Genomic DNA, 26,935 nt, shown 5'->3' with positions numbered 1-26,935 from the left:
AATCTTCAAAAAACAAATCAAGGCATTTTATCTAATGAAATTAGGAATACCTTTTGGTTTTTCATGAACATTTAAAGAGGTTATACATTTAAAGCATGTAGAATTATAGGTGCAAAATAAGTATTCATTACTACCACTACTGCTATTCATTTTAACTGGATAGATTATCGATTGGTAGATGCCCTGGAGTGGGCTCCTTCAATGAGTAAGATTTCAATACTAGAATGTGATGATTATAATAATAAGATTCTGATGGGATCTTTGAGTAGATTTTAGTATTTACTTCCTGTAAGATATATGACATTTAGAACACACTTCTCCTTTATGCCTGATTTTAGGCCCCTTACCTACTGACCATCAAGAAAACGAATACGGACAGATATAAGGCAGAAACTCTCTTAAGATGCTTTGCTTCTTTCAGGTGTTGCTCTCCTCTCTAGTAAATCTGAACATGATTATTTTAACTTAACTTTCTCCTGGCAAAATACATTTTTTCTGCTTGGAGATTTGATATATTAACTTTGACCTGTTCATTACAAAGCCAACAACCTCTGGGGACCTTAATACTGGGATTGGTAACAGGTATGACAGGATCAAACCTGCAGCTGTTGTATAAGGATCAAGTAAGTTGGTGTTGGCACTAAGGATCATTGTAATTCCCTAAATGAAACAACTGTTACCGAACTCACCTATAAATAGAAACTCTTGGTGAGGAATTACAGCAATGTGAAAAATCTGAGTCCACACTGACATTTTCATCCTAGATAATAGCATCACAGATTAGTAGTTAGCCTAACTGATGTTTATTGCTACCTCTGGGAAAGATATTTTGGGTATTGTAGAAAGCAATCACTTCTGCTTATTTTTATTCTTACATTAACTGCCCTGGAATCCATTAGTACTCATTACTGGACTGGGAAGGTTAGTTGCTGAGAAGGGTAAGGTGGCCTGAGGGTTTTAAAAATTCAATTAGATAATTTATTCTCAAAAAGAATATCTTAAACTTTCATGTAGTTGTCTCAAGAGGAACATTTCTTGTGAGTTATGGGCTCTATATCACCCAAGGCCCGGCTATGAAAAGCAGAAAAAATCAGGTATTTGTAAAAGAGATGATTTGATACAAGGAATTAGTTAAACAAGATGTTTGAAGATTGAAAGAGTAAAATGGATACAGAGTAAAAGGGTAAAAAACTAAAAGGGATACGTCAATATCATGAGTGGCAGAAAGCAGCTCTAATCCTGTGATTGAAAGGACAAGGAAGAGATGGAGTTATCAAAACCCTGGAGCTTAAAGGAAGGGCTCTTATAGAGTTGGGGTTGGAAACTCTGAGGAGGGCAGCACACAGCTGTTGCTTATGTCCAAAGAAGCTGGAGATTAAAGCAGTTCTTTACTGTTGGAGGGAAGCTGACAGGACTTGGAAAGAGAAGTAGAGTCCCTCTGCCCTTTATCCAGCTTTCCAGTATCCTTTTTCTCTCATTGACAGAACTACAAGAAAGCCACAAGCAAGAAAGGCTAGTCAATGTATTTTGGAGACTCTAAATCCTAGCATCTCAGAAAAGAAAATAGAAAGCTAAACTTGGGCCAAAGAAGCAATAGCTCTATAAGTAGCCCAGATTCTTGGCAATTTGATTTATAAGTATGGTTGAATTTGGTTGATTTGAAGGGATAGTCTATACTTTTTCTTAAGACTACAAATGTGTTACTTTTCTAAAATTATCAGGTTCTTGCCTTATTAAAAACTTAAAATATTTATTTTCCTATTAAGCTATGCTAGTGTTTTTTGTTGTAAAGAGATTGTGTATGTGTGGACTCCCTTCTGTTTATTTCAAATATTTACGTACCATTATTCAGATAGAATCCTATTTCCATTACCATAGCTTTAGGATTGGTCTTGGCCTTGCTGTGTCTTTAATTTTTTATATGAATCTTGGAATTGGCTTGTGTATGTCTACGAAAATTCTGCTAGGATTTTGATTGATATATCAACTATATCAATTTAGGTAGAATTTACATCTAGTAGTTTAGAGACTTTCAACCCATTTAACATGAAATTTATTTAGGTCCTTGAATATTTAAACAATGCTTTGTCATAGTTTTCAGAAAAGTCTTGCATATAGTTTATAAATAATATTCTGAGATACTTTGTTTTTGATAAAATTATAAATGCTATTTTTAAAATGTTTGTTTTCCACTTATCTGTTGCTAGTTTATAAAAAAATAACTGACCATATATCCTGTGAACTTGCTAAATTCACTTATTAGTTCTTGCAGTTTGAGGATTCTTTTTTTTTTCTAAATTCACAATCCTGTTTTCTTTGTATAGTGACAGTTATGCTTACTTTTCACTTCAGATTTCCCTCTGTCTCTCTCCCAGACTCTGTCTTAGTATCTCTTTCCTCTTTTTCTTTCTTTCTTTTACATTATTTCATGAGCTAGGTCTTCTAATCAATGTCAAACAAAAATGGTGATCATGTACATCCTTGTATTTTTCCCTTCACCTTAGGGGAAAAATATTTAATATCTCAGGGTTAAGTCTGATGTTACCTGAAAGCTTTTTATAAATACTCTCTATCAAACTGAAGAAGTTTCCTTCTATTTCTATTGCTGAGAGATTTTTTTTAATGAAAGGTGTTAAATTTTATTAATACTTTCTATAAATCTAAGAAAATCAATGATTTTTTTCCTTTACTAAGGCAATGAGATGAATAACGTTAATGCTTTTTTCTAACGTTAAAGCAAACTTATAATTCTGAAATAAATTCTATCTAGTCATGAAAATGTATGCATTTAATATACCACTAAATTCTCATTGCTAGTACTTTGATAACATTTTGCATATGTTCATATTTGGCATGGGCCTGCAATTTTCTTTTTCTGTAATTATACTACATGTAAAATCCTTGCAGGGTATTCATTTTAATAATCTGGGCATAAAAAAAGTGTTGAGAAATATATATATATATATTTTTTTATCCTTTTGTGATTTCTTGGGCCGCTCTCGCTGCATATGGAGGTTCCCAGGCTAGGGGTCTAATCAGAGTCGTAGCTGCCAGCCTACGCCAGAGCCACAGCAACGCGGGATCAGAGCCACGTCTGCAACCAACACCACAGCTCACAGCAACGCCAGATCCTTAACCCACTGAGCAAGGCCAAGGATCGAACCTACAACCTCATGGTTCCTAGTCAGATTCGTTAACCACTGCACCACGACGGGAACTCCCAAGAGTTGATAAACATTTTAACTTTCTCTTTATTCTGAGTTTAAGATAGAGTGATATTTTATTTGTTAGAATTCACCAGTGCATTCATTCATCCAGGTATAGCACTTTGTTTGTTTTGAGAAGGGAATTTTTTGAAGCACTGATGTAATATATTAGTATATTTATCATATATAAAATACATATTTTCTTTTATGAATTTTAATACGGTAAATTTTTCAAGGAATTTGCAGACTTCAAAACTGTCAAATTTATTGACAATTTACTCAGGGTATAGTCTTATCTTTTATGTCTATAGGAACTATGGTGAGATTTTGTTTATCATTCCTGATATTGCTATTTTTCACACTTTTATCTCAATGCCTTCTAATAAGGTTTTATTATTTACAAAGAAAGAATTTAGGTTTCGTTGATATTCTCTATCAAATGTCTCATTTCTTTTTCATTTATTTATCTTTATTATTTCTGCTTTTGATTTACTTAGATATTTTTGCTGTTATTTTTTAGTTTCTTGAGATTAAAGCTTAGATAACTGATTTTGAAAAGTGTTTTTCTTCTTTTAGTGTATGTATTTAAAGCTAAAAAATAATCTCCTCTAAGTACTACTTTAGCTGCATCCTACAAACATTGGTGTATGCGTGTTTCTCTTATTTCATTCAAAATATTTTCTATTTCCATTGTGATTTTTATCTTTGGTAAATAGATTATCTATACACGTATTGCCTAATTTTCAAACACATTGGTATTTTTTAAAATTATCTTATTTGTGATTTCTCCTTTAATTCTTAGTATTTGGGGTGCATATTCCATATAATGTCAGTCCTTTAAAATTTATTGAGATTTGTTTTGTGATCCAGCATACTGTAAATTTTTGTGAATGTTTTATAGATACTTAAAAGCAATCCACATATTGTAGTTGCTTTGTAAATTACAAATGTGAATTTGGTCAAATGAGTTAATAATATTTTTCAAATATTCTATAACTTCCTAATATTCCCAATAGTTTTAGTTTTTGTTTTGTTTTTGTTTTTCTGTTGGTCATGCCTATGGCATGTGAGAGTTCCTGAGCCAAGGAATGAACCTGTGACATAACAATGACAATGCCAGATCCTTAACCCACTGAGCCACCTGGGAACTCCTAGTTTTATCTGTTTATTCATTTAATTTCTGAGAAAGATATGTTAAAATTTCCAACTATGATTGTAGAGTGCCCATTTACCTTTTCAGTTCTATCATGTTGCTCTATATACTTTGTTATCAGCTATATACACACTTAAGATTATGTTTTCCTTTTGAACTGACCCTTTTATCACTACATAATGCTACTCTCTATAATTGGTAATTAAATGAAATTGCCTTGAATTAAAGTAAACTCTATCTGATATTTATATAACCACACCAGCTTCCTTGTTTTTCCCATGATACATCTCTTTCTGTATTTTACTGTATAAGTATTGTCATATTTATACAAGAATCTTTACTCTAAACATGTTTTTAATGCAGACTGGACATTTCTACCTTGTACTTGATGTATGTATTTGTACTCCACTGCTACAATAACAAACTACCACCAAGTTAGAGGCTTAAACAGCAAAAACTTACTATTCTACAGTTCTGTAGATTAGAAGTCCTATACAGGTCTCTCTTTGAACTAAAATCTAAATGTCAGCAATCCTATTCTTTTCAGGAGACTCCAAGGAAGAAGCTGGGTCCTTGTTTTTCCAGATTCTAAAATCTACCTTCATTCCTTACACCAGTCTCTTCATACATTTTTTTTTCAATTTATCAATTTATTTATTTATATTTTTCTTTTTATGGCCATACCTTTGTCATATGGAAGTTCCAAGGCTGTGGGTAGAATCTGAGCTACAGCTGCAGGTCTACACCACAGCCACAGCAACAACAGATCCGAGCTATATCTGAAACTTACCCTACAGCTTACAGTAATGCTGGATCCTTAACTCACTGAGTGAGGCCAGGGGTCAAACTTGCATCCTCACAGACAGCTTAACCTGCTGAGCCACAATGGAAACTCTTATCTTTCCATTCTTAAAATTAGCAATATAGCATCTCTTTGACCCTAGTTTCATCATCACATCTTTTTTTCCGACTCCATCTGAAAAAGGTTCTCCATTTTTAAATTTTCATGTGATTCTATTGGTCCCATTCAGATAATACAAAATAACCTTAACATCACCAAGACCATAATCTTAACCACTTCTGCAAAATCCCTTTTGCTAAAGTAACATATACACAAATTCCAGAGACTTGATATGAACGTCTTTGGGACTACCACCAAGTATTGATTTAGCTTTTATGCAATTATTGATATGACTGAATTTAAGTCAATTACTTTGATAAGTTTGTTCAGTTTCTGTCTTAGTCTGTGCTGCTGTATAAAGTAAACCAAAAATTGAGTGGCTTAACAACAAACAAACATTCATTTATCTTAATTCTAGCGGCTCAGAAGTCCAAGATCAGAGTGGCAACATAGTTGTGTTAGAGGGAGAACTCATTTCCTGGTAAGCAGATTATCTTCTCATTGTATTCTCACACTGCAGAGAGCAGAGAAAGTGAGACCATTTTCCCAGCCTCTATCAGGTCCATTCTCATGACCTAATTACCCTGTAAAAACTCCACCTGCAAATACCATCACATTTGGGATTTATGCTTCATCATATGAATTTTGAGGGGACACAAACATTCAGTCCATGGCAATTTCTTAGTAACTGTTCTGTTTATATTTCCCTATGGTCAGATTTGAAAAATTATATTTTTAGAAAATTATTTTCATCAAGATTCTTCTAGTTCACTCTTTATGGAGGGGAGCCACATAAACTCTTAAATGTCCTTAATATTCTCTGTGCCTTAAATATATATTTGTCCATTTTTAACTAATTAATTCTGATATTTCTCATAACCTTCTTGCTTTGGTTAGATAATGTGTTGTAAACTAAGTGTGTATTTATTTAAAAGAGGAAGCTACGTAGCTGTCTTCATACTTTCACCACCATTTTCCCAAGACATTAATTTTAGTACTGTCTTTATTTCTTCCTTTAAAATCATCTAATACTTTAAGGACAATTTTGTCTTTTCCTAGTGCGTGCTTCTCCCTTATTCCAAGCAAAAAAAAACCAAACCAACCCCCCCCCAAAAAAAAACAAAGAAAACCCCACACAGTTTCTTTCTATTTATGCTTCTGTCTTCAGTTCCTTCAGTTTAACGATGGCCAGATTAACCATCTGCTCCATAGCCAACACAGAATAGCTGCCCAGCCGTTAATTGCTAGAAAGTGTAACCTTAAACTCATTTCTCAGCAATACTTGAGGAAAACAACAGTTTGGAAGGAATTCTTGAACTTCAGGCACCTACCCATGCATCTGAATACTGTAAGATTTCTCCAGATGAAACAATAGACCTACAGAGAGTTGCATACCTGGTCATATCATTTTTGTCTTTCACAGAACTACTTTCAGTGACTTCCAGTTTGGCAAGATGCTGGTGACTTATGTTGAGCAACATTTCTAAAAAACAGTCTGTGAACCTGTTAGTGTCCCCTCTAGAGGTGTGTTTGCACACACTCCGTACTGCACTTTGTGCAGTTTCCACATGAGAACACAAAAGACCAGATTCTTTTCCTCTGGACTCAGTATGAAGTGTAAGTCTCCTTCTGAGTAAGTGATCAGTTTTTTATTAGAGGAATTTTCAGGTGTTTGCAAATGACTTTTTTTTTCTTGCTTAGACTTCTGGAAAGATCTTAGTCAATGTAAAGGCACGCTTTTGGTGAATTTATGACATAAATGTTGGGTAGTAATTGTACTCACCTTCCATCTTATCTTTTTATTCCTATTTTTTTTCTTTCATTTTCCTCCAATATTTTCAAACATGGGATTTTTTCCTTCTATTTGCAACTGAAATCACCCCTGATTATTAGACATCCTATACATTAAATATGACAATCACCTAATACAAGTGATTCACTTTCTAGTTTTCTCACTTGTTTTTATTTTAATACTCATGGTTTACATTTTTTGAATGAACTGAGGTAGGTGAATTAATAATTAGATTATTATATTAATTTGGATTCCTTAAATACAGAGAAATTGAATATGTCTAACTTCAATAATAAAGAATAAGTATAGTAGCAGTTCACACACACACAATCTGGGAGAAGTTTGTTTGGAAACTGATAGAAACTAAAGCTGCAATGAAACGAGGATTTTGGAAATAAGTTTTAGAGCAGAAACAGTCTTTGGTTGAATTACATCATCTCCAAATTTTTCCTCTGACTTCATCCCATGCTCAAAATGCAGACCTCTAGAGGAAAGCATTTGGCTAGCTAATTGTGAGTCACATGTTCCTACCATCAGATGTACTAGGCTGGGCAGCAGAAGTATTGTGCCACTTGAGCTTCCATGGTAGGAGGTAAACACCTAGTTTCAAACTTCCACTAAGAATACACACAGAAAAAAAGAGGAAATCTTCTGAAAAGAAATTGATGTGCTGCTGGGAAGAAGGAATAGGTGCCGAAGGACTGAAGCAAAAAAATGTCATCCATGATAAAATAAGATACAATTTGATCTGCAACTTTTGTTTATTACCATTGGTGACAAAAAAAACAGGAAGAGATGCTGCAGAGAGGAAAGGTCTATCAAGCACATCCTCCTTCCCAATTTGAGAATCAGCCACAGAAGCTGAAGGGATGTGGGGTAGACAGAAATTAGTACTGTATCCTCAATTCTGAAAAACAGGGAGGACTTTATTTTTGGAAAATTCTGCTTATGGACGCACAGAGATAATGTAGAAAAAGCACAGGTTGGAGTCATAAGCTCTAGATTTAAATTCTGGCTATGACTTTTACAAAATGTCTAACTTTAATTATTTACCCTATCTGTCCCTCAAATACAAGTACTGAATGGAAACAGTACTCACCTTACTGGCTTGTTTGTAAGAATTTAATAAAATTATGCAATAAAAATTCTTGGCATATGTCGGAAGTTTCTGTCATGGATCAGCAGAAACGAATCTGACTAGCATCCGTGAAGAGGCAGGTTTGATCCCTGGCCTCACTCAGTGGGTTAAGGATCTGGCATTGCCATAAGCTGTGGTGTAGGTCACAGATGCAGCTCAGGTCTGATGTTGCTGTGGCTGTTGTGTAGGCAGCAGTTATGGCTCCAATTTGACACCTAGCCTAACCCCCATATGCTGTGGGTGCAGCCCTAAAAAAATTCTTGACCCATGCAAGCTGCTTTCATTCCCCAAAACACATCTGATTTTGCTTGAGACAGAAATTCATATGTATATACAGATTGTCCATTGCTCATAACTGACCAACTTTCATAAGTAAATTCTAGTATAAAAACCTGTGCAGTTTGTCCAGAACCACCAAATATTACTTGTAGTTACACATATCAATCTCATTTTTTTATTGTTTTCATGCATTGTTGTAGCTAGTCTTACTTTTGAGGGATTTTACAAATAATATGAATTCCATGATGTTCAATTAATGCAAAAGCAATGTTATTGCCAGGAGTTCTATAAGAAGTCATAATAATAGAAATATTTTCCATGAGCCCTCTTACACTGTTGATGAGAATGTAAATTTTTGTAGCCACTGTGGAAAACAGTATAGAGGTTTCTCAAAAAACTAAAAATAGAACCGCCATATGATACAGCAATCCCACTCCTGGACATATACCCAGACAAAAGTATAATTTGAAAAGAACATGCACCCCCTGTATTCATAGCAACACTATCTACAATAGCCAACACATGGAAACAACCTAAATGTCCATTGATAGATAAGTGGATGAAGAAAATGTGGTACATGTATACAATGGAATACTACTCAGCCATAAGAAAGTATGAAATAAAGCCATTTGCAGCAACATAGCTGAACCTAGAGATTATTATACTAAGTGAAGTAAATAAGACGAAGAAAGACAAACACCATATGATATCACTTATATGGGGAATCTAAAATATAACACAAATCAACATCTCTACGAAACAAAAACAGACTCAGATGTAGAGAACAGACTTGTGCTTGCCAAAGGGGAGGGTAGAGTAGGGAGGCAAGGAATGGGAGTTTGGGGTTAGCTTGTGCAAACTATTACATATAAGAGGGATAGATAACAAGATCGTACTGTATAGCACAGGGAACTATAGTCAATATCCTGTGATAAGCCGTAATGTAAAACAATATAAGAAAGAATAAATATATATATTGCTTTGTCATACATAAGAAATGAATGCATTAATCAACTATACTTCAATAAAATTTATTTTAAAAAATTTCTCATGATATTGGTAAGAGAAAGTCAAGTGTTGCTACATGTTGTCTCATGAAACTCAGGAAGAAATTGTCTAACAAATTGCACCATCAGGAAAAAAAAAGATATAAAGCTTACTGAAGTTTCAAGGGAAAATATTAACATATAATGAAAGACAGAAACTGGCCCAGCTCCTTGGTGAAAACCAAATTGTTGCTATCTGTTGAGTATGAGAAGAATGTCACCTCATATTTTTACCTGGTTTAATTCTCAAAACTCCCGTGTAAATAATATTTAGATGCTGCTTATACTCTGGCTTCTACCTAAAGGTGGATAATTTTTTCCTTAAAACTTTGGACTTCAGGTTTAGTGTTATTACCTCAGGGATTGGATATGTACTGGATTCTCTGTGGTCAATTTGGCCTCATCACCGGCCCCATCTATGATGTGTCTGCGTCACAGAGGAGAAGCTGGGAACCACATTTAACAGAATTCCTTCTCCACCAGGTTTTAATTTAAGAGTCAGCTAATGAGAGACATTTGCAAGAAATCTGGAAAGTGAAAGGCAAGTATAGACCATTAATCTCCAGGGACAGTTATGGTCAGGCATGGAGGCTGGTGTCAGAGGTAACGTTTGAAGCCCAATTCAGTTTACCTTTTAAGAACTAGTTGTTTAAGCGCTGGTGACATCTTCAACCTTTGTTCCTTTTAGCACATAGTAGTTGGGCAATCCTTTATGTTTTTCTAATTTTACATCCAGATATAAATCTGTGTAATCAGTATACATGGAGTGGTTTCCCTTTTCTTGATGGACCCCTGACTACAAGCCAAAATTGCCTTTGAATAAAATAAAGGAGCTGACTGCTAATCTGACTTTATTTTGTAATTTCAGCTGTGGAAAACAACACCGAACAAAAAATAAAAATTGTGGGGCAATGTAATTGTATTCATTTCTGCTCAGACTCTGTTCTTGATGTAGTAAGTCTGGGTAGGACCCAGGGAGATATATTTTAGTCATTTCTCTGAGATGATTCTGTTACAAGTGACGCAAGACTACAACTTTAGAAAAAACAATGTAAGTCATTGGGGTCTATTAAAATTCAACTCCTTCCACAATGCTTTGCGCTTTTTCATTCATTTATTCCTTCATGTGAAAGGAGCAAGTCCAGGATCTTAGAGCGGTTGACAGTAGACTATAATTAGAGAGTATCTGTGCCCTAGGACCATAGTAGGAAAATAAGTAAAGGAAAAGCTCAGAATTCCAAACACAGACTTGATTTTTTAACAATTTTCCCCTCTGGTAAAGTGGAAGGAAAAAAGTTGGACCACTAAGTACAAAAAAAAAGGGGGGGGGGATGTAAGTAACAGCACATTTCCCTCAGGAACCTCTAGAAATTTGAACTAGTTTCAAGGAAAGAAGTAGATGTCTCAACCTACTGCTACTTGTCATTCCCCTTGGTGAACTGGAGTTGAGAAACAAAGAAAAGTCTTAACTTTTTATAGGGGTGTTTCTAAATTATCTCTTCCCCAATAATCCTACATGATAAAGACCCAAAAAAACTTCAGTGGCATAGAGCAGTAAACATTTATTGTAACTCATGGGTCTATGGATCAGCTGGGAGGTCTCGCTGATTTAGACCGGACTCAGCTGATCCTGACCAGCTAGGTTTATGATACTTTTAGATCAACTGGTGGGTTGGGTCAGAGCCATAGAGCCTACGATGATCTCAGCAATCTGGGTTCTGCTCTGCATGGTTTCTCATGTCCCATTAGGTGAACTGGAGTTCATTTTCTTGGACGAGGTAGCTGTCTGAGAGAAAATGAGAGTTGAGAAAGCCGTTTGAGGTCTCCGTTCAGAAGTGGAATACCATCACTTCCATCATACTTTTTCAACCAAATCGAACTAAAAGGCTGTCTCGAATTCAGGGGCAAAGGATCCTTTAGAGAAGAGAGGTTTTAAAGATGTAAAAGATACACATATGGGAAAAATAATTGGAACCAGATGGGGTTACATTCTAGCAGGAGAATGTTCTATTGCTGCTGCAGCCTTTTCCTGCTTTTTATATTACAATTCACTCCCAGTGATCCAGAAAAATGATTCTTGCCATATGTGTGGTCATAATTCAGTAAAATTATTTTCTTATTCAGCTAATAAAGCAATGAAAACTGAATAACAGTACTCCGGTCCACTTGAGATCTAGGGGAAAGAAAAACATCACACTTCACATATAGGCTTCAGTGTCAAGGTAATACTAACTACAGATTACACGCTCTGCCAATAATTCATATTACAGTCTTGATAATCTGCAGAGTTCCTCATCAGTAGCTAAGAGACAAGAGAATGGGTTTGGTTTTGTCTCCTTCCCCCTATGTTTCAAGTTAAAAGAAGGGGCAAACCAGATTTTCTTACACAAAATACAAAGGAGAGAAAGGTAAAAAGAGGGTATGAGTGGGCACTTACTCTCAGTAGTAGTGGAAAGTAAACTTGTGATTCTGCCCAAGATTATGATTTTTCCCTTATATGGCAGGTTGTCCTTTAATATCATCTGCAGGTTGTTCTGATCCAGATCAATAAAAGAGAAATAAGTGATTTGGTAAAGATAGGTGAACAAGGCCATTTTAATTCACTAAACTTATTAGGGAAGACATCAACTAGCATGTAATGAAGCAGGTAATGGAAATTATGTCTCCATTTTCCCTTTTTTTGCACCACTTCTTTCTGTCTCCAACTTCCTCCACACACCCCCAGATTTCTCAGCCTATTCCTTATCCTGCCATTATGTCATGATTCCCAACTGCCAGATGATAGTTAGACCCTTGAGCTATTTTGCATCTAATAAACAAATTTAGTAAAATATTATCTTCTAAAGAATCAAGGAAGTTTTCAGGGGACCTGGTTTATACAATACAGCAAAGGGTCACTAAATCATTGTAGCATGCAGGTCGTTCAGCTTTAATTTAGTGGGTTTTTTACAATATAAATTCAGTCTATATTTTATTTTCTCTAAGGAATTTTCTACAGGGAAATTCCCTCTTCTGAACACTAGCATCGATTTGGCAGCGGGATACATGCTAAACTGACACAGGTCTAATTTTTTTAAATGTGCTAATATTTCTTGTTGGTTGTATCTATCCGAGATCCATAGCAGCATAACATATAAAAATATCAGTCTCTGCTACTATCAGTAGAAAATTCTTCCACTTACACATTCTTCTTTATTCTAGCTCTTATTATATCCTCTTGTATGAGGTATTGTTGACTTGTTCTTTTAACTTGCTAAATTAAACATATTAAGGAAGACATCATCTAGCATGTAATGAAGCAGGTAATGGACATTCTTTTTCCACCTATTTTGTACCATTTCTTTCTGTCTCCAGACTCCCCGACCCCACCCCAAAGTCCTCCATCTATTCTTCATCCTGCCGTTACTGCTTTCTAGGTCTAAAAATAAGAAGAAACAGCTTTCAGACAAAGTGGCATGCAATTGATAAGTTTTAATAAATGACATCTACACCTGGTGTTTATTGTGCCAGGATGCATAAAGTCTCAATATAACATGCTGTCATCCACGGAGGCCTCATTAGGCTGTTAGCTACTTTCAAATGATGGTATTCTTTAAAATACAAAACATATTTATATTGCCCCTCATGACACATCTCTAGTTACTCTCAGTACTTGCTTTGGGAATTTGGTATAAGTAACATAAATATAGAGAGGAATTGTTGCCTCGTGTGTTCCTGCTTGTGTCCTTAGCCGTACTCATCCTCACAACAGAATGGGAAATGGTCTGGTTCAGCTTCCATTTGCCTTCCTAATATCTTAAATCAATAAATACCATCATTCATCTATCCTTAGTAATCATAAAATAAAAGTGTATCTTATAACTAATGGCGACCTAGATTCAATAAATTATAGTGCTAAGCCTATTATTTCCTGTTCTTTTCTCTCTCTACCAGCATTCCTCCAGTGACGTTACCTGTGAAGCAAGACTGCCTTGCACCAGACTGAGGAGCTATGTAAGGGAACTGCATGTAATTTAAGGAAAGCATATGATGGAAAAAAAAAAAAAAAAAACAGCACTGCCATTTAAATGATATACTGTAAATGAATAAGTCAGCTTTTATTTACATAGTAAATATGATTGAAATTTAACATGCACTTTTTTAAAAAGACTGAATTTGGTTAAGATGGTTTCAGAATATTTCTCTAGTTTATGTATTTCAAAGGGTCTCTGGAATTTTCATTCAGCCTCTTCCTCCTATACAGTGGCACTGCCTTTACACTTGGAGGACTTGAGGGTAAAAGATGAATTATTCTACGTAGTTCCATGAACACAACTAGGAAAGATGCACATCAGCCATGAGTAACCAGATTTTGGATCAATGTCAGATGGAACTTTCTAGCTCTCTAGACTCCTCAATATAGAGTGATCTTGTGAAATCATGAGGTCCTTATCTCTGCAGGCATTTGAAACACAAGCTGCCACTACTTCTGCAAGCAATTATGATGAGCTGATTCCTCCTTGGGTGATAAATGAAGGACAAAAGGAACTATCCACTCCATACTCAGATTCAAAGATTCTGCAGCATGACAAAATATAAAAAGGCATGCATTCTATATTTAGAAGATAAGGCCTGGCCTGGGAGTTCCCTTTGTGGCGCAGTGGAAATGAATCCGACTAGTATCCATGAGGACGCAGGTTCAATCCCTGACCTTGCTCAGGGGGTTAAGGATCTAGTGTTGCCATGAGCTGTGGTGCAGGTTGCAGACATGGCTCAGATCCTTTGTTGCTGTTGCTGTGGCTCCAATTCGACCTCTAGCCTGGGAACTTCCGTATGCCACAGGTGCTGCCATAAAAAGAAAAAAAAAAAGAAAGAAAAGAGAAAAAGTCCTTACTCCAAAATTATTTGTCATTTCTTCAATCAAAACAAGAAAACACAAACAATATTTCTTTTCTTTACTATCTATGATATTGCTCTGTTTTATATTCAAATGTGGCCTCATTTTTTTTCCCCTCCTTCAATCTGTGCTTAAAATTACACTGTTGAAGATATATCTTTAAAAATAGCTCCAGGTTACTCTATAGAAACTGCTGACCTCACTAAAATAAAAATAAAAGTAAAAACTATAACTCCTGAAATAGTAGCAGCTATTGTTCAGAATACTGCCTTGATGTGGTTGGGGAAAAATTTAAAGTGTGTATTACTCTGAAGAGGACCTAGTAATATCAAAATATAGACGAGTATAACTCTAGCGGGTAATAAAATTCCTCCAAATCCTGACATGCATTTACAGCCTCATTCACAGTTTTCCCATTTCATTTCATACAATATAGTGCATGAATTGAACTCTTATAAATCTTACTTTTCTGGCTTCTGTCCTGTTTTGTATTTTTATACACTCTCTCCCATCTCCATCCCTTTAGTTCCTAGTTTCCTGTGTTTACCAATCACAAAGCTACACAGATGTCTGCAATCAGGCTTGCTCTCAGAAACTGTTTTATTGAACCCTGATTATCACACACTCAAATTTTAACCTGCTTCATGCAAGCAGAAAGTTGATCCTAGTCAGTGTGGGAGAAAATCACCCGACTGATGACAGCCGACCGTGCCCACAGGTGGAAGTGCTTTCCCCAGAAAGTGGTTGTCAATGATCTGGGAGTTCCCATTGTGGTTCAGTGGCTTAAGAACCCGAGACAGTGTTGGTGAGGATGTGGGTTCGATTCTTGGACTCATTCAGTGGGTTAAGGATCTGGTGTTGCTGCAAGCTGCAGTATAGGTCACAGATGAGGCTAGGGTCTGGCATTGCTATGGCTGTGGTATAGGCTGGCAGCTGCAGGTCTGATTAGACCCCTGGTCCAGAAACTTCCATATGCTGTAGATGTAGCCCCCCCCCCCCAAAGAAAAAGTATACGCTGATCTGAATAGCAAAACTGAGTCGCACTGGCTGACCTTAGGTGAGATCAGCCTATCAGCCTACACACTCTAAAGTGACTCTATCTACAATGTCATGCACTGTTGTAACCTAAATCCCTGGTAACAGGCTAGAACATTCTATTCATTGCAAAACCTCCAAAGGGAAAAATATATATCATGAGGTGTTTTGGCTTGTTTACTTCTTGATTTTTCTTAATAGATTCTATTAAAAAATCTATACTATATTGACAACAAACTTGTAACGAGTATAATCAGCCCATTTTATGGATCTCTAAATCTATTTTTCTTTCTATTTTTTTCTCCAGACATTTACTGCTTCTCCAACATACTGTATTGAATCTGATTGATTACAGGTTACTTTCTAGGGTGTATAAGTCTAAACTTCTGATTTTGCTGAAAGAACTAGCAGAGTCCACCCACAGACAGACACAAAGAGCAGAATTCAGCTAAATTTCCTCCACCTACCCCAACCACTTGTTCATCTAAAACCTAGCTTCTCCATCTGCAAAACAAGTCCTCTAGAACCAGAATGATTTGTTTTCAAACTAGGGTTACAAATATGTATAGGATGATTTATTAACTTATCTTGAAAATAAAGTATAGAATACCACTTGTTTCCAGTTACTTTAGGGAAGTTGCCGATGGTTACAAAGCAAATATGGTATAGCAGGCATCCCAGTTAGGTTTAACCTGTGACTTAGATAACTTCATATATGCAGTTAAGAGCTGTTCCCTTCTCTTAGCTCTATTTATGTTCACTAATTGCCTTATGGACTGAAATATATCAAAAACAAAGCAATGACCTTCCCTAACAGAAGAGCAACCTGAGATATTTACCAGCATGGGGCTCTGGTACTAGAACACTTTTCCGTGCACCAGTCACCAAAGAAAGTCCTCAAGTCATCAAAAAAGAGTTTGCTTCAGGGAGAAAGCATCACAGAACAAGGAAATACACTCAGCAGCAAAGCCCACTGGCTGGAGGGCATTGTGATTTGTGAAGTGCAAGAATTGAGGGCAGGAGTTCCCATCGTGGTGCAGTGGTTAACGAATCCGACTAGGAGCCATGAGGTTGCGGGTTCAATCCCTGGCCTTGCTCGGTGGGTTAAGGATCTGGCGTTGCCGTGAGCTGTGGTGTGGGTCACAGACAGAGCTTGGATCCCACGTTGCTATGGCTCTGGCATAGGCCAGTGGCTACAGCTCCAATTAAACCTCTAGCCTGGGAACCTCTATATGCCTCGGGAGCAGCTCAAGAAGAGGCAAAAAGCCAAAAAGCCAAAAAGCCAAAAAAAAAAAAAAAAAAAGAATTGAGGGCAAAAATACTTCCCACTCTATCATCCTTTGCCTTGTGTGCAGTCACTAACTTTTGATGGGTCTGTTCCTGGAACAATGAGTGTATCATTACGGTATCATGACGGTCTAAAGATTAGAGGCATTTATTCCATTTTCTCTGCACTGTATACTTTCAGATTATCTTCAATTATAAAAGCACATTGGTAGTCCTAAAATGACTAACACTGAAGTCCAGTCCAACCTGTAGACCTGACCCAAAGTCGAATACAATTTAACTAAAAAAGAAATAAATGTCATGTTTATTGAAAGAGTAAGGTTAAAAAAGTAAGATTATGCCTTGTTTTCTAACACTTTGAAAACAAGAAATCTTCCTGTAAAAACCCTTAACCATGTACCACAGTAGAAAGGAGTGCTACTCTCTTGATTTTGCATTGAACTATCCTGTGTCTGGTACAAGCAGTGATGAAAGTAATTTTAGAAAAGAGGTCAGTGGACTATAACCTTCAGGCCAAACACAATCCACCACCTTGTTATGACTGTTAAATTAGCATTTGTTAAGGAGAGAACAGGGTGCCTGATGGTGAGGCTCCCTTCAACAAAAGACAACAAGAGAAAGTGGAATAGAGCAGTTCATTACCCACAGGTCCTAGAGGAAACACAAGGCATGCCTCAAATTACCAATGTGGAGGTCAGAGAAATTGAAGGCAGAGAGAGAACCAGGATGTGAGGCCAGGGCCTCTAGGAGGGTCAATGGGTAGAGTGCTTTGGGATTCTGGGACCAAGGCAGAACTGATCAATTCAAGCCCCAAACAGAGTTTTTCTAAGCCCAATGGGGGTCTTATTTAAGTGATATACAAGGGGAAGACCTAAAGAGATAGGAGAGACTGTTGATCACAAGAGCTGTTGGGGGATCAAATCAGGAATTCACACTTGCCTGTGACTTTATAATCTATTGTCTAGGACATATATTTACATCAGGGGACTTGTGTCAATTTAAGGCCCCATGGACCACTTGGCCAAACAAAATGAATGCTAAGGCAGAGATACCATGGAGTAACTTAAACACATGAACATTTGTTTTTGTACATAAAGTTTTATTGTAACACAGCCTTGCTCATTTGTTCATATATTGCCTGTGGATGCTTTTGTGCTGCAGAGCAGAATCATTTCAGTAATTGTAATAGTATAGCATGGCCTACTATGTCCAAAATTACTATGAGCCTTTTTCCAAAAAAATTTACCAACTCCTATTGTAGAAGTAAGGCTTATCATTCAACCCAGTTAGCATCAAAATCCAGCCATGGCAGCCAATTTTCTTGTGTAGAACTGACACCCAGTTGCTCTCCTATCCTTTTTTTTTTTTTTTTTTTTTTTTTTACCTTGGATCTGCTATGCTCTGTATTGCAGCATTGTGCGTCTCCTTCTGCCAGTTTCTATGTTGGCCAGCTTCTACCTGAGTTAGGAGAATAAAAGTGTCATGGGAAGATTGGAAAGAAAAAAGCTTGGGTATTGCTCTACTGCCACTTGGCTTCTGGCAGCTTCTTGAGTGACTGCACCTCTTTTGTGAATCTCATTCCTGACAGATTCTCTTTGGGTGGCTGTAGCTGCCACCTCTTTGCATTTGGCCATTTCACTTCTGCCTTGTCATTTCAGTTTTGGGATAACCTGGCTTCTGCTGTTGCTAGTATTTGGGTTGCCCTGATCCTTTGTTTAGATTCTCAGTCCTTATATTACTTTAGTAATTACTTCCCTGAATTAAGTTCCCCCTGTTGTAAATGATTGAAGTACTTTCTACTTTCCTAGTAGACAAGGATCAGACAAGAGGAAGCAAAGCAGCTCGCTTACAGGGTCCTCTTTGTTGTGCTTTCTGGGATGCTAGAAGCTTCAGCGATCCAACTTAGCTAACAGGGATAATGAGCAATAACCATGCATAGTTTGGGATGCATTTAAGTCACATCTCAAGGATTCTCAGAAACACTTCTAGAGTAATTAAATTCCTGTGAACAGGTGGGAGCTTGGTATCAGTGAGACTCAGGCACAAATATTAATGTGACTTCAATTATACTCAGAGTGGTAAAAGCTGAGACATTTAGGTTACAAAATGGATTCCATTTTGAACTGTAGCACTATTGATTTGTCATTATTTGTCATTACACTAATGCCATTCAACATTTTCCTTAAAAACTAATTAACAGAGTTACCATTTCTTCTATGGGAAACAAAAGGGAAAATTGAAGAGGTTTCAATCTGTTGATGTTTCCATTATTGTCATTAAAGATACGCATAAACTCAGACCTCAAATGCCCATTGCCAGTTCTAATCTGTTAAGGTCTGGGGGAGTTACAAAGGCCACTATAATTTAAACTCATAGTTTGATAGGAACAGTCAGCCCTAGTTAAATACCATCAATAGCTAATGCAGTTTGGACAGTTTAATTATGTACTTGTCTGAACACTTGTCACACTTCCGGCGACTTCAAAGCAGTGTAGTTGTCTTTGGCACTAAAATCTGCAATGTGTTTTATAATCATTTTTATTAGTGCTTCTTCATATTAGATCACCAGGCAAAAATGAGACATGAAGAGGTTAAGTAACTTGACCAAGGCTAGAATGAACTGACAAGAAAAAATTGAGGCTGATACAATTAGCTAAATGGTTCAAGTAAGATTAAAAGCACATCTTTTATTTTGGGGAGGGAGGAATGGGAGGAGTTTAAATTACTAAGCTAATTATCTGATAATCACTTAACTCTCTCATCTAAGATTAAACCCATGGTCCCCCAGTCAGTGTCAAAATACTTAGTGTATTGTGTAATGCTATATTTTTATTGAAATTACAAACACTTTGCTTTGTGTTTAGAGATTCCAACAGCTTGTTTTTGAAGTTACATATTGCCATCGCCACCTAGTGGACTGATTTGTAATGAAGGCAGGCATAGGACTTGGAAAGGAAAAGGTGGGAACAGATGCTCCTAGACCCATTCTTCTGTTATGTACACCTTCTCTCCATTGCTTCACCTCTAATATTGAAGCTGAAAATTCCATTCTGAATATCAACTCCCAGAGAAGGAAATTCAGAATCATGTTACTAACAGACATGTCTTGCCTCCTCAAGGAGAAACAGATGAATGAAGTTCCCAGTGGCTGGGAAAACATGAACATATGTTAAAGTCATTAATGGCTGTGTTGCTTCCGTTTAGCAGCAAGGTATAATGACACAACTGCTTTGCCTTTTTCTCATTATGGGGTGTTAACAAGGAGAGTAATTATGACAGAAAAGATGGGGATGGCAGTATTCTTTAAATGAGAAGTAAAGGGTAAATCTAACACAATGCTAATCTTCTGCTAAATGATATCCTTTACAGAAAATGTATTTGGTGTTTTTATTATGAGCTATCTCTATTATGTCATGGAGATTAATTGGGACTCTGTTTTTGTGTATTCCTTCTTTCTCAACTGTCCACTTTAGGACAGAATTCTCTTTACTTAAACAGGGGGCTTGTATTGGTCTGTTTCCATGTTAGACAATTTTTCAGGGTCATTTTTGGAGGTTTTCTTTTTTTTTGAAATGTAATATTCTTCACATGTCAAAGGTACTAAAAGTTCATGCCATTGCCTTTAGATACAATGGTGTCTTGTAATTGACAAGCATCTTTATTTTATTTATTTTTTTAAGGTCAGTGCCCATGGCATATGGAGGTTCCCAAGCTAGGGGTCAAATCGGATCCGAGCCACTCCTGTGACCTACACCACAGCTTGTGGCAACACTAGATACTTAACCCACTGAGCGAGGCCAGGGATCAAACCTGTGTCCTCATGGATACTAGTCAGGTTCATCACTGCTGAGCCACAATGGGAAATTCTGATGAACATCTTTAAAAGAAACAATGTTCTTTCTGTTAAATCAGCCCCTCTACATCTGTATCATTTCTTTACATTTGTGACAGTAAAGGCTAGCAGAAAGTATAACTGCAGTATCCACAGCATCTCAAATTTTGTAGTAATTATGATATCCAATAAAGGAGCTAAATCTTCAACATTCCCCTTGTAATTGTTGTAATCTTCTGGTTATTGCACAATTTTGTCTTAAAAATGAAAAATATTTTGCTCCATTACATTGCCATCTTGCATAAAATTTTCTCGTACATCTTCCACTTATTTTCTAATTATTATTAGTTGGAGAAGCATGCTAAAAAAAATCTAACCAAGAGGCACCTGGTGATTATAAGTTATATGAAATATTGAAATTTAAAATAAGTTTAGACATGAAGCAAATATCTCATGCCCAGCATTTTTCTTCAGTGTGTTAGCATAAAAAGTGTGCATTTGAAACTACTAGGAAGGAGAATGACTTTTTAAAATTCTTGAGATCTGATGATGCTCTACTTAAGAACACCAAATGAGATACATATATTATTAATTTTGATCTCATTTTGATCTCATTATCTTAGATAATATCACATTTACTATTCAGATTGAAAGTGATTCTTTGGGCAATATAATAAAGAAATTACATACACACACACACACATATATATATTTACAAAGAATTCCACAGGATGTGAGACACTTGAAAGAAACTTGTAATGTGTTTAAATCTTTAAGCCATTTTGAGTTTATTTTTGTTTGTGGTATGAGGGTGTATTCTAGTTTCATTGATTTACATGCAGTTGTCCAGTTTTCCCAACACTACTTGCTGAAGAGACTGTCTTTTTCATCATTTTATATAATTTGCCTCCTTTGTCAAAGATTAATTAATCATAAGTGTCTGGGCTTATTTCTGGGTTCTCTATTCTGTTCCATTGATCTGTATGTCTGTTTTTGTACCAGTACCACACTGTCTTGATTACAGAATGGCTATCATTAATAAGTCTAAACATAGCAAATGCCAGAGAGGGTGTGGGGAAAAGGGTACCTTCCTCCACTGTTGGTAGGAATGAAAAATTGTTACAACCACTATAGAAAACCACTATAGGTACCTCAGAAAACTAAATATAGAAGTACCATATGATCCAGCAATCCAACTCCTGGGCATATACCCAGACAAGACTTTCATTGAAAAAATGCATGCACCCCTCTGTTCATTGCAGCACTATTCACAATAGTCAAGACATGGAAACAATCTAAATGTCCATTGACAGATGAAAGGATTAAAAAGATGTGTTACATATGCACAACTGAATACTACTCAGCCATAAAAAAAGAACAAAATAATGTCATTTGTAGCAGCATGGATGGAACTAGGGATTCTCATTCTAAGTGAAATAAGTCAGAAAGAGAAAGACAAATAACATATGATATTACTTATATGTGGAATCTAATATGTAGAACAAATGAACTTAGCAGCAGAAAAGAAACAAACTCATGGACATGAAGGAGACACATGTGGTTGCCAAGGAGGAGAGGGAGGGAATGGGATGGACTGGGAGTTTGGGGTTAGTAGATACAAACTATTGTATTTGGAGTGGATAAGCAATGAGGCCTGCTGTATAGCACAGGGAAATATATCCAATCACTTGTGATGGAACATGATGGAAAATAATATGATAAAAAACTATAAGTTTATCTTATAGTTCAACATTTATGACTTAGTTTTACACCAGCTACTACTTTCTCAATTTTCAGTTATGCAATGTCTCCAACCTTCCTACTTAAATACATTTTCTACTAAATATGTTCTAGTTTTATATTTAAATATTTACTCCTGCCCCGAGTGAGTCTCTTTCAACTAGTCTGTAGCTGCCTTGAATATCTGCTTATTTATTCCCAAATAATATTTAACACAACTTCCTGGTCTGTCCGTTTTGTTCCACTCAACCTGAAGGTGAGGACTGACATTGGTCTATAATTTTAAAGGAAAATGGTAGCTGGCAGAAGTTTGAAAAAAAAATATTATATAAAGGAAGAAGTGATCCTATCTCAAAATAGTTAATATCTGGTCTTATCAGTTTATATATATTATCTATATCGCTTTAAAGCAGGCTGCCTACAGAGAATGATTTATCTATGCAAGTTAGGTTTTGCAAGCAGAAGATTTTCCTTGGAGGTGTTTCACAAAATGAGAATCAATATGAAGTGCTTCCACAATCTTCATTTATAAAGAAAAAAAACCTACAAGTCTAAGTAATCACAGATTTTTAATATATGATGCTCATTAGTTCACCTTCTGGGTAACCAGCTCTAAAATTGTTTTCCTCTCACAAAATGTATTCTCTTTTTCTTGCTTCAATGCCCAGATTGAAGAGGTTCAACCTCAGAACAAAGGCTGTTTGAAAATGCATCTCCAATAATTTTGTGCCCTATGAATAAGCTAGTCTATCCATATTGTAAGAATCTATTTTTACTATTCACAGATCTTTTTGGCAATAGGTGATGTGTAAGAGTATGAACTGCATGGCAAAGACCTGCTGTTAGTGCTGGACTGCAACACTCATCTTCTTTGTGCAAGCCTCTAGGCTTAAGTGGAGTAGAATACAATAACCTAATTCAATTAAAAGTGCATCTGGAGGACCATGTAAATTTATGTTCAGTGTTGCTAACTTGTTATGTAGCTTTCAATGTTTCTTATCATGACCCTCTTTGCAATCTCTCCATAGCTTCCTGATGTTTCTCACTCCAGTCATTCAATTTAGATTTTCAGCCAAAGTGTTTATTTTATGTCTATAATATTGAATGCAAAGAACACCAACCACACACTACCTTGTTACACAGATTAGATATAAGCTATTTCTAGAAAAAATCCTTTTATGAGATTGATATCTAGTTAATGGGTGGTATAAATTTTTTCTATCAATATTTAACAGAAAAGGATTCGACTCTGTTTTCTATTCCCCCAATAATTAACACCCACATTGATATTGTAGATGAAAGGATTTTTGTATTCATTTTGTTGACAGAATGATTTGAGACCAGGGAGAAAATGCCATTTGACAACCTCTGCATATTCTTCATTCTGGGGAGAAATGTATTCTGCTAGCTGTCCGATCAATTATGTAGACAAAATGAATTTCATCATAATTCTGTCAACAAAATGCTAACTTGGTTAAATTATTCTCTCCACAAAGTGAATTAACTTAAAAATCCTTTTGTCCACAAAATAGATTTAAGCATTTAGTGAAGTCTTGTAAATACTATCGTCTGTTAGTTTATTATGTGTAATGCAAATATGTGGACTGGCTATGTCAGCATTTCTAGTTCTCCAGAGGTTATGGACCTGTCTGTTGTAGCTTCCCTTTCCATTTAAGGTCAAGTGAAGAGCAAAGTCAATTATCCAGATAATAGCATATGGTAGATAAATGCAGTACTGTCCAAAACTACTGTAAGTTCCATTTGAGTGTCATGCACTTTCACAAAGTATAATTTAACAAGCTTGCCAACTAATTAAGTCTTTAATTAGGGCTTCAAATGCAACAAGTCATTTCAGGGATAATTCTTTGTAAGGAAAAGAGACTGGTGGTTCAATTTGACAAGTTGCTGCTAAAGAAAATAAACTTTTTAAACATATTACAGTATATCATTTAACAAATTATCCAGTATCGTAGTCCATGATAGTGCTCTCCTCTTTGAGCAAATAAGTATTTTAAAATGAATGCTTTGGGAAATGCATGAGATGTAGATGGTCCAATTTTTTTAATTAAAAAAATTTGGTTGGCTTCGGTTTACATTACCTGAGAGCAATTTTTTAAAGAATTGTTCATCAATGTGATGTCCAGGAACATACATTTTCATGCACATTTATTTTAAAGTATTAACTATATCTGTTAATGAAATATGGAATAGCAGTTTAAGAATTTTTTTCTTTCAATTATCAATCAATTGCATAAATTGGTATTTTTCAGCAAATCTAAATCCAATAGGAATAGAGAATTTTAAAACTATTAAATATTGTTTTTCATTTCTATAAATATTTTATTGGCTTTGGAGAGACACTATTATCTTCTCTTATTCCAGTAGTTGTCAAATTATGCAATTTGAAAGATGGTTATATTTCATATCACATCTTTACACAAGAGTTAATAGGAAAATTAAAAAGACAGTCCCCTGCTCAAAATACTGCTCCTGGTTGAGAAGCATAAGGCTTAGGGAGTTTCAGCTGGTGACAATATGGAAAGGAGATGACTTTACTAATAAATACTTGCCTAAAAAATGAATAAAGTCATGCAGTTTTTTAAAAACAAAATATGGCGTGACGATTCTGTACCACTTGAAAAATTAATGCTTTCAATGGTTTCACTGTCAGAGTAAAATAAACATATCACTAATAATATGTTGTAAAGACCAGAAAATTTTTTTCTTATTAACTAAAATAGGTGATAGACCACTGAAGCAGAAATATGAACTAAATTTTCCCACTGGGTTTAGATTAGGAACAAAATGAAAATCAGTAAGGGAAATGTTTCTTTGCTGTATTTTCAACATGAGGAGAGTGACTAACCTTAGATGTTCAACAGATATTTGTTGAATAATTGAATAAACTATCATAAATTGCCCTTCTCTCAAAGTATGCAAGATTCTATATAGTTTAATCAAATGCACAGTATTTTGCTTTCCCCCTAAAATTATTAATCTTTTGTCACACATAGCAATAGTGTGTGAAGAGAAAGTAGTATGAAAAAATATATTGTTGGACTTGTCATTTTTGACAGAAGTGGAAAAATCTTCATTTGCAGAAATAGAGGATAGAGGTCTAATGTGATGTGTTTCTTGTTGGATCAAATATGTGTCCAAGTTCTCATTCTTTTTTAGTGAGATAATTTTATAATGTTTGTGTTTCTCTTTTGAAACTATTGGATTTTAGAGAATTCCAGAGGATAATGTAATCAAAGCCCTACTACTAAAGATAAAAAAGTTAAAGGACATTGATGGAGAAAAATTATGTGACAGGTTTATAAACCACGCTGTGAAATGGGCTAGTTAAGACCCATAACACAGCTCAAAAGTTGTGGCAAGAAAGAATGACCAGCTGGAAGATTGTGGACAAGGTCTAAACACACATGGAATAGCATAATTCTCAAACTTGAATACTTTGAAGCGTTATTCAAAACTATTATTATGATTCTTAAAATCTCTACTAGAGAGACCATATTCCCTTTTATGGTTTTATAGTCACAGGTTAAGAATAAATTATGTATGTATAATTATAATATAGATTAAAATATAATTTAACCATCAGTAATTAACACTAATATTCACTGTAATCAATAATATATAATTACCATATAATGTAATATTTTATTATGCATATTCTGTATATAATTTTATCTATACCCTGAAACTAAGCAAGGCATAGATATATAATCATACAATACATTTAGAAGTATATTTTTAAAGGTAGTCCATGAACTACTAATGCTTAAATGTAAGTTACATAGGCTGAGTCAAAAGCATATACCATACAAATGCATAGCGTTTTATTTTAATTTTATCAGTGACCAAGAATGTGAGAACATATTGTTTTCAAATTAAAAACAATTAAAATAAGATATATATTTTAATAAACATGTTATAGTAATGTATATAAATAATAAAATGATACATATTGTGATAAACTACATTTATGATAAATTCCTTGTCCAGGTTAATATTTATTATGTAGCACATGTGAGATTGTTTGAATATCTTCGTGTCTACATGAATGCGTTGCAGGATGTGGTATCACGAGATGTTCCCAAACTTCCATATTCCACAGAATGTAAAACATTGATCACTACTTTATGTAGGAGTAATACCGAAACCCTAGTAAAATTTAAGGGCCAAGTATGTTCAATTCACTGCTCTATTGTCAGCGCCTAGCAGAGAGTCTGGATTGGGTGGATGAATGGTAACAGAAGTTTCAGCTTCTCTTCCCCTCCACATATACAGAGTGTCTGCTCCTCTACCTCTGATGTATCCACCTAAATGCTGCTTCTCCTCTCATGTGCTTTGCTTCTCCCCATCATGCTGAGATTCACTCTAGGCCAGCTCTAAATCTGCTTTTGGTCAACACCTGAAACTCAGGGATAAAGTCCTCTTCTGTGTCAGTTGTTACTACTCTGGTGGTGTTAGCACAGGTGTGACACTGAGAAAGTTACACTTGTACAATCTTAGTCTCTTACTTCCTCTCAAATCACCTCCAGCAGATGCTTGGTAAAACAGAATTTACCAAGACAAGGGGTTACTGAAGATAGCTACAATATAGGAAAAAACATATACTAGTATAAGCTAAATATGACTATGACAA

At 35.6% G+C, this 26,935-nt stretch overlaps 1 long non-coding RNA gene across 2 annotated transcripts in view; it reads right to left on the bottom strand.

Moving 5' to 3' along the window:
- The window catches only part of LOC106506349 (uncharacterized), a 411,165-nt gene that overhangs the window by 87,905 nt on the left and 296,325 nt on the right, over window positions 1-26,935 (bottom strand). The window contains exons 3-4 of one of the 2 annotated variants that reach the window (XR_002339158.2): window positions 11,953-12,049; window positions 9,480-11,301 (exon numbers count right to left, since the gene is read on the bottom strand). The exons of the other annotated variant lie outside the window; for it this stretch is intronic. This is a non-coding gene — a long non-coding RNA (uncharacterized LOC106506349). Of the gene's footprint in view, window positions 1-9,479; window positions 11,302-11,952; window positions 12,050-26,935 lie in introns of those variants that run through there. 2 annotated transcript variants of the gene reach the window in all.

This window comes from Sus scrofa, chromosome 15 (assembly GCF_054392235.1).
Source record: "Sus scrofa isolate SSC_HxYL_T2T_F1_AM1 chromosome 15, Sscrofa_HxYL_maternal_Yorkshire_Landrace_v2.0, whole genome shotgun sequence".
In the NCBI taxonomy this organism is placed as follows: domain Eukaryota; kingdom Metazoa; phylum Chordata; class Mammalia; order Artiodactyla; family Suidae; genus Sus; species Sus scrofa.
The sequence above is the reverse complement of the archived record's forward strand: the minus strand, read 5'-3'. Positions and strand labels throughout refer to the sequence as shown.